Source organism: Somniosus microcephalus, chromosome 4 (genome assembly GCF_052327205.1).
Source record: "Somniosus microcephalus isolate GS21.2 chromosome 4, FLI_Smic_1.0, whole genome shotgun sequence".
Taxonomy (NCBI): domain Eukaryota; kingdom Metazoa; phylum Chordata; class Chondrichthyes; order Squaliformes; family Somniosidae; genus Somniosus; species Somniosus microcephalus.
Window position 1 is genome coordinate 41769834 of NC_140990.1, and position 17338 is coordinate 41787171.

At 44.2% G+C, this 17338-nt stretch overlaps 2 pseudogenes; one reads left to right on the forward strand and one right to left on the reverse strand.

Annotated features, from left to right (window-relative positions):
* The window catches only part of LOC147118719 (uncharacterized), a 119811-nt pseudogene that overhangs the window by 11392 nt on the left and 91081 nt on the right, over positions 1 to 17338 (reverse strand).
* The window catches only part of LOC147118720 (uncharacterized), a 107652-nt pseudogene continuing 91213 nt past the window's right edge, over positions 900 to 17338 (forward strand).

Consider the following 17338-nt stretch of genomic DNA (forward strand, 5'->3'; position numbering starts at 1 on the left):
CCATTAACTGCACCGATGGTGGAGATCGATGTTTACGGGGCGTGCTGTGTTTGTTTTTCAGCGCCACGTCCTTTTCTACTATGAGTGAAAATTGTAAGGACAGTTTTTCACGCTCTGCTGGTGTTGAGCTCTTGTTATCGAGGATCCGCCCTACATCTCACCCTGGAGGCTTTGAACCCGCTCCCCCGCTCTGCTCCCGGGGACTTTAAGCGAATGAGCGGTAAATTGCTGAAAAGCGCCGATGCGCCGCTCCCTCCATTCTCCTTCATTGCAAATCCAAAATCTGATGATTATGAATCTTTAAAGAATTAATTACTGGCAGAAATAAGGTCTGAAATCAACAGATAGAATTAAAGACATTTTAGATACAAACAACAAAAGGGGTCAGTGTTCGAAACGCTGTTTAAATTACAGGGAGAGTTTATTCTTTAAGTCTGTTCAATTGTTTGTTCAGTAACAGCAGATATCATCGTTCTAATATCACGCATCTATAAATCACTCCAATAAATTACGGAATCGTTATTTCACTGAATCGTTAGGGAAAGCTCACTGGAGTCGTGATTACCAGTATCCTGAAGGTAAGGCGAACCAAATTCTAGAGAACGAATTGACCCCGGAATAAAATAATCCCGTTAGCAACCCTCTGCTTCCCGGTTACAATAAACAGACAAGGGTTCAATCCCACCGGTCTCTAAAAGCAGAACCATGTAGCTATGTAGCTCGGGGTGTTTCCATTCACTGACAGCCAGCTCACCACCGACCGGTCTCACAGCACCACTGGGGCCACTCGGAAGTGAGGTCAGAGCATCCTGAGACACGACAGCAGGTTTTTGAGGGCGGGGATTAGAACGGGAGTCTTCAAATATCCAACACTCTCTTTTACAGAGCGGACAGCGACAATGCGGCTACTCAGCATCTGGGTTGTGTGGGGGGCAGTTCTGACAGGTAATTGTGGACCAAACACATTTCAGCTTTTCTCTCATTTCTAACATGTTTTGAATCTGAATTTTAAACACCCGCCGGTCTGATCTTTTCCTGTTTGAACATGTTTTTCAGACCTGAGTCTTGGAGATTCTGTCACTCAGCCGCTGTCCTCAGGAGTTAAGACAGAAGGAGAAGCGGTGACTTTAAACTCTACCTATGATACTACACAGAGCGGCTATTTTTTATACTGGTACCGGCAACACCCAGACACACAGCCCGTGTTTATACTGAGCAAATACTCGGGCGGTGCTGAAGATAAAGCAGAATTTGCTAAAACCCGTTTCTCTGCTGAGCTCCAGACCCCGACTAAATTCACCAGTTTAACCATCTCGGGGCTACAGCTGACTGACGCTGCCGTGTATTACTGCGCCCTGAGACTCACAGTGATGGAAAGCAGTCAGAGCCCTGTACAAAAACTGCCATTGGACTGTAGGGCGGAGCTCCTGTCTGTAGGGGTTGTGTAGAATCGCGGCAGATGCAGCCACAATGAGCAGCGCGCTTTCAGGCGCTCAAACACACGCCGAGAGGAAACCAGATTAACCTCAGATCAAACTGTCACACAACTGTTTCCAGGAGCGGCCGAGAAAACAAACTGCAGAATCCAATCGGCCCGAAAGATCGATCACAGAATGAACCGATCGGTTAAACTGTCCTTTCTGCTTCTGATCAGCTGTTTTCCCTTAAAGTTATGGATCGAGTACTAAAAGGTGTCAGTTAAATAATATTAACACTTTAGTTTGAACACGACATGATTGGACTAATCCTTACCGACAATAAGCACCCCAAACACAACCCAGGCACTGAATAGCCGCATCCACATCAATGGGGCGGAAGTGGAAAGGGTGGCCAGCTTTAAGTTCCTCGGAGTCCACATCACGGAAGACCTCTCCTGGTCCCTCAACAGCTCCTCTCTGGTGAAGAAGGCCCAGCAGCGCCTATATTTCTTGAGGAGGCTGAAGGGATGTAATCTGTCACCCCCGATCCTCTCTAACTTCTACCGCTGCACTATAGAGAGCATCCTGACAAACTGTATCACGGTATGGTACGGCAGCTGTAGCTCCCATGACCGGAAAGCCCTGCAACGGGTAGTCAAAACTGCCCAACGCATTACCGGCACCCGGCTACCGACCATAGAACATATATATCAGAAACGCTGCCTACGGAGGGCACGGTCCATCATCAAAGACCCTACCCACCCCAGTCACAGTCTGTTCGCCCTCCTACCATCTGGAAGACGCTACAGATGCATTCGCACCCGTACGACCAGATTTAGGAACAGCTTCTTTCCCAGGGCTGTCATCCTACTGAACTCCACAAATAAACACTAAAGCCTGCACATCTGCCGATGCACTTTATTATGGTCATATTTATGCTAATATATATGTACAAATGTATGTTGAAATGTTAAGTGTCCTAATCCAAATTGTACACTCTCGGGAGCCGCAAGCCTACATTTCGTTGTACTGCACTTGTGCACTAACAATGACAATAAAAGTTGATTTGATTTGATTTTTTTTGATTTGAGTCCGAACCAGTCGCTCCCGTTAAAAGCCTGATCCCGGACCGGAATAGACCTCGTCAGTGGTTCCTATTGGTTCAAGGTCACTCCCCAGTGATGTCTGGGTTTCTTTTTACATTCACTCCGATAATACGAACCAGGTACTGTGCGGTCTGCCCGGGGTGCTGACTGTACCAGACCACATAAGTTCTACTGTCGCTTGATTTCAAGGTGCAGGTTAGAGTGACATTATTTTCCTCTTCAACCGTCATTTCAGGGACCGGCTGTTCCACTGTGTCTTGGTGGCTCCATTCTAGCATGAAATAATAGCAATACTCACCACCATCATCATCATCTCAATCAACATATTCATCGTCATTTCACCAATAATAACATCGGGGTTACAGGAGTCAGGGGGAGAATTCATTTTTACTGGGAAAGAAATACTTACTGAGAAGTGATATAATGATGAGGAGCGGTGCGATACGGTTCTGCATGATTTCCCTGAGTCTGTAACTCTGCAGTCCGGAAAAGACTTTGTCGGAGCAGAAATAAAGAACCCCACCAACTGCACTGCTGATCCAACCAATGCCAAACAAGGAACAGAGGCCGCAATCTCTCCAATAACACGGGGCTGGCAAGGCGGGTCAGAGCGAGAGCAGCAAACGGAAGCTGTGGGTGGGGCTGCGAATTCAGGGCTCTGTGTAACCGCAGAAAGTGCGCGGTGTCGCTCAGCTGCACTCGGAGCTGATGGAACGGAAAGGGCGATGGTTGGGTCTCGAGAAGCCTGTGGTAAACCTGCTACTGCTCACTGAGACAGTGACTGGGACCAAATAGAGTGAGACGGAAATGAAGGAAGTATAAGAAATACAGTGTTTAATCAGCTATAATATAGGTTTTTGAGACACAATATCTGACTCACGTGTTTTTATATATGATCAACAAATGCTAATTCCCCTCAATCACCTCATACTAAATCGATATAACAGAATCCGCCAGCAGAGGGAACCAAACTGAAGCAGCGGGCTTAGAAAGTCACGTGATGCAAACGCCAAAGCCAATCGGTAGTCTGAGTGACGTCATAACGAAGTCAGCCCCCTGCGGTGTGCGGGTGGAACAATGAGCTGAACAGCCCGGATTACCGCTCTCCTCAATCTCTGCCTCATTCCAGTCCAATTCATTGCGACGGATCGAGTCACTCGTGTTGCTAATAATACTTGCGGCTGTGTTCGACAGTAAGTACTGGATGATATAAAATAACACACGTTAACCGATTGATGCAAAGATCTTGTGTAAGGATTTAATGCAATTACTCATGAGAAATATCCACATGATGGGCAGCTGGGTATTAGGGAGGCTAGAGACACAAGTTTAGATCGATCCAGTTTAACCGTCTGCTGTTTTGTTCCCTATCTTCACAGGCGGACTATGAGCAGATCCAGCAACACAGTCTCTGGTGACGATCGCCGTGTCAGAAGAGAGTTCGGTGCAGTTAGATTCCGAATATACAGCCCCGAATATTTACACTATGCAATGGTACCGACAGAAACCGGCACAGCATCCAAGCTGGATAATTAGCAAACTAGTAGCACATAAGGGTGAAGAAGACTCAGGAGAATATCTGGCGGATTCTAACACATCTAGAAAGCACGGTTACTTCAATATAAGTGGCTTGAGTGTGGAGGACGGGGCGGTCTATCACTGTGCAGTGAGGCATAGCGTCAGATACAAGCAAAGGCCCCGTACACAAACCTCAGCGAGTATTTACAGCTCCATTAAATGTTCTTTGTGTTTGTATCTGTGGTTTACTTTGACCTCAAGCCCACAGAGACCAAAGACTGTCAGGTTTCTGTATCAAAGATGATATGGTTGTCTTTGTCTTTGACCAAATCAGCGGAGAACTGATCAGGGAAATCTGGTGACTTGTCTCCCTGTCCCGAGCAATATCTCGTCAGTAAATATCACGGAGATTACCAGGAATACTAGATGGACCAGTGGAGGTAGGGAAACCTATCGTATGTGGTGAAACTACAGCTGAGTATCAGGGTCTGTTCTTCCACAACCGTTCATTCAGACGGATCCTGGGACACTGAGTCTGCGCCACTCGTTCATGTAACAAAACACAGACTGTCAGTCTGGCAGTAAAGATAACCCACGAAACATTTAAACACAGACTCACTGGGCAGCACGACCATTATTATCAGTAAGGAATATGTGAGCACATGATGCCTGGTTTTGAGTTCGACAGAAAATAGAAGCATTTTTATAATATGTTGACCCTTCTCGTCTGATATTAAAGAGAAAACTGAATTCAGGAGCAGGCTTCACTTACTGGGAGATTGGTGGTGGCTCCCATTGTTAGAAAAAACTGAGCGCTCTGATAATGGCACAGCCTGCAGTTGTTGTAAAGTTTGTGCTGATCTTTGCTGCATTGTGTCTCCACCGCACAGAAATAGGTGGCGGTGTCTGTCACTCGAGCGTCGCTAACAGTCAGAGCACTGCGCTTCTCTACTGAACTGAACCGAGCCGGGATCCTGCTCTGATCGCTGGTAGCGGTCGCCAGGTGCTGCACTGTTCGCCGCGGGTATTGTCTGTACCATTGTAGGATCCGTCCTAAGATTGTGGTGGAACAGGTCAACGATGCAGTGTGTCCCTCGGGAACAACCACTGACTCGGGAGACTGCCATACCTCTTCACTGCCAGTGGCACCTGAGAAGAGTCTGTAGATATAATCTAATCTAATTAATACAGCGCAGTTGATTATAATTAATACAATACAATTTAATATAATATAACATAACATAACATATCATAATAAAATATAATACAATACTGTAGAATATAGTATACAATACAATATAACACAATACAATGTAATATAACATAACATGATATAATATTACATAATATAATATAATACAATATAATAAAATACAATATGTAGCATAACATAATCTAACATAACATAATAATATATCAATAAATATTATGTATCTACGATGTAAAATATTCCCGATAAACAGCGATTGTGACCACACCACTAAGAAATTCAGGGAGATAATCACTAAAGTGAAGCTCCGCTTAATGTTGGATCCTATCGATCTGTGTAAATTGACTGTCGGCAGATCTAGGCCGAGAGAGGCCCCTGACTGAGCTGCAGCTCGCTGACAGCGCCGTGCACGACTGTGCACTGAGGCCCGCAGTGAGAAGGGCCTCGGGACACCTTGTGCAGAAACCGCGTTCTGTGAGATCAGCTCAAAGGAGATACTTTAAACCCAGACACCAGATGGCGCTGACAGAGCGCGGATTCCCACCGCCGGTCACCTTACACCAACCAATACATACTGACACTTTCTCAACATAATTAACGTGAAATTGTTTTTTTACGTCATATTAATGCTCATTAATGTCATGCAATCCCTTACAGTTTATTAATTTCACAAGTTAGTTTAGTGTTAATGATCAGTGTGCCTGCAGAACCTTGGGATCGTTTGCAGTGTGTTCTATTTCCCAGCGCTAGTCTCAACCCCTGGTTTTAACCCACATCACTGTTGAAGATTTCGGTAATTATTGAATAATATAATAATTCAGCAATTCATGTCGCGAGCCTGCGTGCCCCGTATTTGTAACGAATGTGCAAATGGCGCAACCCTTATAGAGAGGCAGAGTTATATCATATGCGAAGGGGCCATTATTGTTCAATTCAGTTCCTCACAGGTGGATCTCACGTGTGACAACACCGCCCGCGGAAGCCCCGCCCAGAGCTTCGGTTTGCTGCTCTCGCTCTGACCCGCCTTGCCTGCCCTGTGTTATTGGAGAGATTGCTGCCTCTGTTCCCTGTTTGTCATTGGTTGGATCAGCTGTGCAGTGGGACGGTGATCTGCATTTCTGCTCCGACAGAGGATTTCCCGGACTGCAGCGTTACAGACTCAGGGAGCATCATGTGGAACCGACTCACACCGCTCCTCATCATTACATCACTTCTCAGTAAGGATTTCCTCCCCAGTGAACATCCATTCTCCTCCTGACTGCTGTAACCCAGCTGTGATAATTGGTTAGATGATCCTGAGGATGATGATGGTGATGATAATGGTGATGTTGATGATATGACTGTTACTATTATTCTATGTTAGAATGGAGCCACCAAGACACAGTGGAACAGCCGATCCCTGAAATGACGGTTGAAGAGGAAAGTAATGTCACACTCACCTGCACCTTGAAAACAGGCGACAGAAGCCCTTCTCTGTTCTGGTACAGTCAGCAGCCCGGGCAGCCTCCACAGTATGTGATTCATCTTATGAAAGGGATAGTAAACTGGAACCCCGACTTCACTGACCGATTCTCTTCTACGTACCATCGAACTACCAAGATTACCGAGCAAACGATCGGCAAAGCCCTGATCTCCAACATCGCCGTGTATGTCTGTGCCATGAGCCCCACACTGCTGCAGAGATATTGCGGATCCCGTACAAAAAACCACACTGAAAGTTCCAGTTAGTGCTCACCAGGGGGCGCTCTCACACCCATAAACAGCAGCGACAATTCAGCCTCCACAGTGACAGTCACAGGGACATTCTTAAAAGGGCAAAAAACACAATACTCAACAACACCAGGTGAACTCCACTGGCGTAATTATATTGGTGATTTCAACTCCCATTTATAATTTTAAAAAACTTCACAAATCCATCGGTGGCGTCTTACCTCCCCTCATGTCTTTCGATGCCCTTTCCCTGCCTGTCCCTTCTCATGCCTTGTCTCTGCTCCTCACCCGTAATCCTCTGAACTTCCTTCAACCAGTTTTTAGTTTAACGATGTAAAACCTTTGCTGCTTCTCTGTACATTTATTCAGAACAGCTCCAACACAACTTCCATTAAACAGAAACTGCAGACAGGTCAGTGAGCAAACACGGGATTTCTCACCCTGTTCACAGGCATCTGTACAGTTCTCAGAATATCCACCAGAGGGCGGAAGGTCACAATATTTATTCTTTTGACCCAGGCCCCGGGCAGTGAGTTAAAAGCTGTTTCTCCAAAAGTTGTGTCTATTTTGGAATGAATTGAAGATTAATATTTGAAATCCACAATGCGCTGTTGATACGCTTATCAATTATTCCATAAAAGGTGATGAATTAGGATAGTAATGAAAAGGTTTTTATTAACTAAAGAACAGAGCATGCCTCTCGTGGGCGACTGGTCCCAAGAAGGAAGTGGGCTGCCGAGCAGCCAACTTTATACCAGGTCACGCAGGCGGAGCCAGCTGAGGCATGCATTGGTACACGGTGAGTAGCAAGAGGTAACAATGTGCCAATAACGATAACAGTAGTGAACCACAGTGAACAACAATGAAAACAATAACAGTGGTTTACCACATTCACCCCTTGTTTAAAATTGAGTCCGGCGGGGTGAAGTGTGCTAAAAGTTCATGTAGGTAAGTCTATCAGGAGGCCTTGTATGCCATCCTGATCGTCGTAGCAGCAGCGGCGGCGGTGGTGCAGTATCCAACGTCGAATCTGGTGTCTGAGTGGTCAACGAAGGGTCCTGGGGCTCCGGCATGCCGTCTACAGGGGTTGGGTTGGGAGAAGTGGTGGGGAATAATGGTGGTGATTCAGGGGCGCCCGAGGGTGCGAGGTCTCGTATGGAGACCGTGTCCTCCCGCCCGTCTGGGTATGCCACGTCGGCATACTGGGGGTTGGCATGTAGGAGGTTCACCCTCTCGACCAGGGGGTCCGTTTTATGGGTCCTCACGTGCCTCTGCAGTAGGACGGGCCCAGGAGAAGTCAGCCATGTCGGTAGCGAGGTTCCCGATGTGGACTTCCTGGGGAAAACGAACATTTGCTCATGAGGGGTGGCATGAGTGGCAGTACAAAGCAGTGACCGGATGGAGTGGAGCGCCGCAGGGAGGACCTCCTGCCAGCGAGAGGTCGGAAGGCCCTTAGATTTCTCTCTTTCCACCTGGCCGTTCCCCCGGGGGTTGTAGCTGGTGGTCCTGCTCGTAGCAATACCTCTCGTGAGCAGATACTGCTGAAGTTCGTCGCTCATGAAAGAGGAGCCCCGGTTGCTATGTATATAGCTAGGGAACCCGAACAAGGCGAAGAGGTCATTCAGGCATTTGATGACCGTCGTACTGGTCATGTCTGGGCAAGGGATGACAAAGGGAAAACAGGAGTACCCATCAACTATGTTGAGGAAGTACACGTTGCGGTCAGAGGAAGGGAGAGGCCCCTTAAAGTCGATGCTCAAGCGCTCGAAGGGGCAGGTAGCCTTGATCAGGTGTGCTCTGTCTGGCCTATAAAAATGCGGTTTGCATTCGGCACAGGTTTGGCAGTTCCTGGTCATAGTCCTGACCTCCTCGATGGAGTAGGACAGGTTGTGGGCCTTAATGAAGTGGCAGAATCTGGTGGCCCCGGGGTGGCAGAGGTCATTGTGGAGGGTCCGCAGTCTATCAACCTGCACATTGGCGCATGTACCTCATGATAGAGCATCTGGGGGCTCATTGAGTTTCCCGGGCCGGTACAAGCTATTGTAATTGTAGGTGGAGAGTTCAATTCTCCACCTCAAGATCTTGTCGTTCTTGATTTTGCCCCTCTGCTTATTATTGGACATAAAAGCAACAGAACGCTGGTCAGTGAGAAGGGTAAATCGTTTTCCGGCCAGGTAATGCCTCCAGTGCCGCACCACTTCCACAATAGCCTGGGCCTCCTTTTCGACAGAGGAGTGTCGAATCTCGGGGCCCTGGAGGGTCCTTGAGAAAAAGGCCATGGGTCTCCCCGCCTGGTTAAGGGTTGCAGCTAGGGCGAAGTCGGACGCATCGCTCTCCACTTGGAAAGGGATGGACTCATCCACTGCGTGCATTCTGGCCTTCGCAATATCACTCTTGATAAGAGTGAAGGCTGCACCCACCTCTGATGTCAGGGGGAAGGAGGTGGACTTGATGAGGGGTCTGGCTTTGTCTGCATAGTTGGGCACCCACTGAGCGTAGTAAGAGAAAAACCCCAGGCATCTCTTCAGTGCTTTTTGGCAGTGGGGGAGGGGGAGCTCCATAAGGGGGCGCATTCTGTCGGGGTCGGGCCCAATGACTCCATTCTCCACTACGCAGCCGAGGATGGCAAGGCGCTTGGTGTGAAACATACATTTCTCCTTATTGTATGTTAGATTCAGCCACTGGGCCGTACGGAGGAATTTCGCTAGATTAACGTCATGGTCCTGCTGGTCGTGGCCGCAGATGGTGACGTTATCCAGATAGGGAAAGGTGGCCTGCAGCGCGTTCTGGTCGACCATCCGGTCCATCTCCCTTTGGAAGACCGAAACCCCGTTGGTGACGCCGAAAGGAACCCTAAGGAAGTGGTAGAGGTGGCCGTTTGCCTCGAAGGCAGTATACTGGCTGTCCTCATGGTGGATAGGGAGTTGGTGGTATGCTGACTTAAGGTCAATGGTGGAGAATACCCTGTATTGCGCAATCTGATTGACCATATCGGATATGCGGGGAAGGGGGTATGCGTCCAGCTGGGTGTACCGGTTTATGGTTTGCCTGTAGTCAATGACCAGGTGGCGTTTATCGGCGGTCTTAATGACTACAACCTGGGCTCGCCAGGGGCTGGTGCTCCCTTCGATAATGCCCTCCTTCAGGAGCCGCTCCACCTCAGCGCTAATAAAAGCTCTGTCCCCGGCACTGTACCGCCTGCTCTTGGTAGCGATGGGTTTACAGTCGTGGGTGAGGTTAGCGAACAGGGGAGGGGGGGGACTTTGAGTGTGGAAAGACTGCAAGTGGTGCGCGGCGGGTGATTTACAAACTGTTGGTTGCAGATTGTGAGTGGGGGGAGGGGTCCACTGTATGCCAATGTGACACTTTTGAGGTGGCACTGAAAATCCAACCCTAGCAGAACGGCAGCGCAAAGACGGGGCAGGACAAGAAGTTTAAAATTTTTAGATTCGGTGCCCCTAACCGAAAGGGTCACCACACCGTAGCCGCCGACGTCCGTTGAATGAGACTTGGACGCCATAGAAATCTGATGGCGCGTTGGCAGGATGGTGAGGGAGTTTAAATTAACTGGGCCCTGTCTCTGTTTATATTACACTTGACCCTGTCTCTGTTTAAATTACACTTGACCCTGTCTCTGTTTATATTACACTTGACCCTGTCTCTGTTTACATTACACTAGGCCCTATCTCTGTTTATATTACACTAGGCCCTGTCTCTTTTTATATTACACTTGACCCTGTCTCTATTTATATTACACTACACCCTGTCCCTGTTTTTATTACACTTGACCCTGTCTTTGTTTATATTACACTACACCCTGTCTCTCTTTATATTACACTACACCCTGTCTCTGTTTATAATACACTAGACCCTGTCTCTGTTTATCTTACACTAGACCCTGTCTCTGTTTATAATACACTAGGCCCTGTCTCTGTTTATATTACACTAGACCCGGTCTGTGTTTGTATTACACTAGACCCTGTCTGTGTTTGTATTACACTAGACCCAGTCTCTGTTTATATTACACTAGGCCCTGTCTCTGTTTATATTACACTAGACACTGTCTCTGTTTATATTACACTGGACCCTGTCTCTGTTTATATTAAAGTAGACCCTGTCTCTGTTGATATTAAACTAGACCCTGTCTCTGTTTATATTACACTCCACCCTGTCTCTGTTTATATTACACTAGACCCTGTCTCTGTTTATATTACACTCCACCCTGTCTCTGTTTATATTACACTAGACCCTGTCTCTGTTTATATTACACTAGTCCCTGTCTCTGTTTATCTAAGACCAGACCCTGTCTCTGTTTATATTACACTCCACCCTGTCTCTGTTTATATTACACTAGACCCTGTCTCTGTTTATATTACACTAGACCCTGTCTCTGTTTATCTAAGACCAGACCCTGTCTCTGTTTATATTACACTCCACCCTGTCTCTGTTTATATTACACTAGACCCTGTCTCTGTTTATATTACACTAGTCCCTGTCTCTGTTTATAATACACTAGGCCCTGTCCCTATTTATATTAGACTAGACCCAGTCTCTGTTTATATTACACTAGACCTGTCTCTGTATATATTACACCAGGCACTGTCTCTGTTTATGTTACACTAATCCTTGTCTCTGTTTATATTACACTAGACCCTGTCTCTGTTGATATGACACTAGACCCTGTCTCTGTTTAAATTACACTGGACCCTGACTGTATTTATATTACACTGGACCCTGTCTCTGTTTATTTTACACTAATCCCTGTCTCTGTTTATATTACACTAGGCCCTGTCTCTGTTTATATTACACTAGACCCTGTCTCTTTTTAAATTGCACTGGACCCTGTCTCTGTTTATATTACACGAGACCCTGTCTCTGTTTATATTACACTAGACCCTGACTCTGTATATATTACACTAGTTCATGTCTCTATTTATATTACACTGGGCCCTGTCTCTGTTAAAATTGCACTAGACCCTGTATGTTTCTATTACACTAGACCCTGTCTCTGTTTATATTACACTAGGCCATGTCTCTCTTTATATTACACTAGACCCTGTCTGTGTTTATATTGCACGAGGCACTGCCTCTGTTTGTATTACACTAGACCCTGTCTTTGTTTATAATACACGAGGACCTGTCTCTGTTTATATTACACTAGGCCCTGTCTCTGTTTATATTAAACTAGATCCTGTCTCTGTTTATATTACACTAGACCCTGTCTGTGTTTATATTACACCAGACTCTGTCTCAGTTTATATTACACAAGGCCCTGTCTCTGTTTATATTACACTGGACCGTGTCTCTGATTATATTACACTGGACCCTGTCTCGGTTTATATTAAACTAGACCCTGTCTCTATTGATATTAACTAGACCCAGTCTCTGATTATATTACAATAGACCCTTTCTCTGTTTATATTACACTAGACCCTGTCTCTGTTTATATTACACTGGACCCTGTCTCTGTTTATATTACACTACACCATGTCACCTATTTTTATTACACTAGATCCTATCTCTGTTTATATTACACTAGACCCTGTCTCTGATTATATTTCACTAGACCCTGTCTCTGTTTATATTACACTAGGCCCTGTCTCTGTTTATATTACACCAACGCATGTCTCTGTTTATATTATACTGGACCCTGTCTCTGTTTATCTAAGACCAGACCCTGTTTCTGTTTATATTACACTAGACCCTGTCTCTGTTTATATTACACTCGACCCTGTCTCTGTTTATATTACACGAGTCCCTGTCTCGGTTTATAATACACTAGGCCCTGTCTCTGTTTATATTAGACTAGACCCAGTCTCTGTTTATATTACACTAGACCAGTCTCTGTATATATTACACTAGGCCCTGTCTCTGTTTATATCCCCAATCCCTGTCTCTGTTTATATTACACTAGACCCTGTCTCTGTTTATATTACACTAGACCCTGTCTCTGTTTAAATTACACTGGGCCCTGTCTCTCTTTTTATTACACGAGACCCTGCCTCTGTTTATATTACACTTGACCCTGTCAATGTTTATGTTACACTAGACCCTGTCTCTGTTTATATTACACTAGACCCTGTGTCTGTTTATATTACACTAGGCCCTGTCTCTGTTTAGATTACACTAGACCCTGTCTCTGTTTATATTACACTGGGCCCTGTCACTATATTCATTATACTGGGCCGTGTCTCTGTTTAAATTGCACTAGACCCTGTATCTCTCTATATTACACGAGACCCTCTCTCTGTTTATATTACACTAGACCCTGTCTCTGTTTATAATACACTAGACCCTGTCTCTGTTTATATTACACTAGATCCTGTCACTGTTTATATTACACTCGACCCTGTCTCTGTTTATATTACACTAGATCCTGTCTCTGTTTATATTACACTAGACCCTGTCACTGTTTATATTACACTAGACGCTGTCTGTGTTTATATTACACTAGACCCTGTCTCTGTTTGTATTGCTCTGGACCCTGTCTCTGTTTGTATTAAACTAGACAGTGTATATGTTTATATAACACTACACCTTGTCTTTGTGTATATTATACTAGACCATGTCTCTGTTTAAATTAACTGGGCCCTGTCTCTGTTTATATTACACTTGACCCTGTCTCTGTTTAAATTACACTCGACCCTGTCTCTGTTTATATTACACTTGACCCTGTCTCTGTTTATATTACACTTGACCCTGTCTCTGTTTATATTACACTAGGCCCTGTCTCCGTTTGTATTACACTAGGCCCTGTCTCTGTTTATATTACACTTGACCCTGTCTCTGTTTATATTACACTAGACCGTGTCCCTGTTTTTATTACACTTGACCCTGTCTTTGTTTATATTACACTACACCCTGTCTCTGTTTATATTACACTACACCCTGTCTCTGTTTATATTACACTAGACCCTGTCTCTGTTTATCTAAGACCAGACCCTGTCTCTGTTTATATTACACTCCACCCTGTCTCTGTTTATATTACACTAGACCCTGTCTCTGTTTATGTTACACTAGTCCCTGTCTCTGTTTATAATACACTAGGCCCTGTCCCTGTTTATATTAGACGAGACCCAGTCTCTGTTTATATTACACTAGACCTGTCTCTGTATATATTACACTAGGCACTGTCTCTGTTTATGTTACACTAATCCTTGTCTCTTTTTATATTACACTAGACCCTGTCTCTGTTGATATTACACTAGACCCTGTCTCTGTTTAAATTACACTGGACCCTGACTGTATTTATATTACACTGGACCCTGTCTCTGTTTATATTACACTAACCCCTGTCTCTGTTTATATTACACTAGGCCCTGTCTCTGTTTATATTACACTAGACCCTGTCTCTGTTTAAATTGCACTGGACCCTGTCTCTGTTTATATTACACTAGACCCTGTCTCTGTTTATATTACACTAGACCCTGACTCTGTATATATTACTCTAGTTCATGTCTCTATTTATATTACACTGGGCCCTGTCTCTGTTAAAATTGCACTAGACCCTGTATGTTTCTATTACACTAGACCCTGTCTCTGTTTATATTACACTAGGACATGTCTCTCTTTATATTACACTAGACCCTGTCTGTGTTTATATTGCACTAGACACTGCCTCTGTTTGTATTACACTAGACCCTGTCTTTGTTTATAATACACGAGGACCTGTCTCTGTTTATATTACACTAGGCCCTGTCTCTGTTTATATTAAACTAGATCCTGTCTCTGTTTATATTACACTAGACCCTGTCTGTGTTTATATTACACCAGACTCTGTCTCAGTTTATATTACACAAGGCCCTGTCTCTGTTTATATTACACTGGACCGTGTCTCTGATTATATTACACTGGACCCTGTCTCGGTTTATATTAAACTAGACCCTGTCTCTATTGATATTAACTAGACCCAGTCTCTGATTATATTACAATAGACCCTTTCTCTGTTTATATTACACTAGACCCTGTCTCTGTTTATATTACACTGCACCCTGTCTCTGTTTATATTACACTACACCATGTCACCTATTTTTATTACACTAGATCCTATCTCTGTTTATATTACACTAGACCCTGTCTCTGATTATATTTCACTAGACCCTGTCTCTGTTTATATTACACTAGGCCCTGTCTCTGTTTATATTACACCAACGCATGTCTCTGTTTATATTATACTAGACCCTGTCTCTGTTTATCTAAGACCAGACCCTGTTTCTGTTTATATTACACTAGACCCTGTCTCTGTTTAAATTACACTAGACCCTGTCTCTGTTTATATTACACTCGACCCTGTCTCTGTTTATATTACACTAGTCCCTGTCTCGGTTTATAATACACTAGGCCCTGTCTCTGTTTATATTAGACTAGACCCAGTCTCTGTTTATATTACACTAGACCAGTCTCTGTATATATTACACTAGGCCCTGTCTCTGTTTATATCCCCAATCCCTGTCTCTGTTTATATTACACTAGACCCTGTCTCTGTTTATATTACACTAGACCCTGTCTCTGTTTAAATTACACTGGGCCCTGTCTCTCTTTTTATTGCACTAGACCCTGCCTCTGTTTATATTACACTTGACCCTGTCAATGTTTATGTTACACTAGACCCTGTCTCTGTTTATATTACACTAGACCCTGTGTCTGTTTATATTACACTAGGCCCTGTCTCTGTTTCGATTACACTAGACCCTGTCTCTGTTTATATTACACTGGGCCCTGTCACTATATTCATTATACTGGGCCCTGTCTCTATTTAAATTGCACTAGACCCTGTATCTCTCTATATTACACGAGACCCTGTCTCTGTTTATATTACACTAGACCCTGTCTCTGTTTATAATACACTAGACCCTGTATCTGTTTATATTACACTAGATCCTGGCACTGTTTATATTACACTAGACCCTGTCTCTGTTTATATTACACTAGATCCTGTCTCTGTTTATATTACACTAGACCCTGTCACTGTTTATATTACACTAGACAGTGTATCTGTTTATATAACACTACACCCTGTCTCTGTGTATATTATACTAGACCATGTCTCTGTTTAAATTAACTGGGCCCTGTCTCTGTTTATATTACACTTGACCCTGTCTCTGTTTAAATTACACTAGACCCTGTCTCTGTTTATATTACACTTGACCCTGTCTCTGTTTATATTAAACTTGACCCTGTCTTTTATTATATTACACTCGGCCCTGTCTCTGTTTATATTACACTAGGCCCTGTCTCTGTTTATATTACACTTGACCCTGTCTCTGTTTATATTACACTAGACCGTGTCCCTGTTTTTATTACACTTGACCCTGTCTTTGTTTATATTACACTACACCCTGTCTCTGTTTATATTACACTACACCCTGTCTCTGTTTATATTACACTACACCCTGTCTCTCTTTATATTACACTACACCCTGTCTCTGTTTATAATACACTAGACCCTGTCTCTGTTTATATTACACTAGGCCCTGTCTCTGTTTACAATACACGAGGCCCTGTCTGTGTTTATATTACACTAGACCCTGCCTGTGTTTATATTACACTAGACCCAGTCTCTGTTTATATTACACTGGGCCCTGTCTCTGTTTATGTTACACAAGACCCTGTCTCTGTTTATATTACACTAGACACTGTCTCTGTTTATATTACACAAGACCCTGTCTCTGTTTATATTACACTGGACCCTGTCTCTGTTTATATTAAAGTAGACCCTGTCTCTGTTGATATTAAACTAGACCCTGTCTCTGTTTATCTTACACTAGACCCTGTCTCTGTTTATCTAAGACCAGACCCTGTCTCTGTTTATATTACACTCGACCCTGTCTCTGTTTATATTACACTAGTCCCTGTCTCTGTTTATAATACACTAGGCCCTGTCCCTGTTTATATTAGACTAGACCCAGTCTGTTTATATTACACTAGACCTGTCTCTGTATATATTACACTAGGCGCTGTCTCTGTTTATGTTACACTAATCCCTGTCTCTGTTGATATTACACTAGAACGTGTCTCTGTTTAAATTACACTGGACCTTGACTGTATTTATATTACACTGGGACCCTGTCTCTGTTTATATTATACTAATCCCTGTCTCTGTTTATAATACACTAGGCCCTGCCTCTGCTTATATTACACTAGACCCTGTCTCTGTTTAAATTACACTGGACCCTGACTCTATTTATATTACACTGGACCCTGTCTCTGTTTATATTGCACTAGACCCTGTCTCTGTTTATATTACACTAGACCCTGACTCTGTTTATATTACACTAGTTCATGTCTCTATTTATATTACACTGGGCCCTGTCCCTATTTATATTACACTGGGCCCTGTCTCTGTTTGTATTACACGAGGCCTTGTCTCTGTTTGT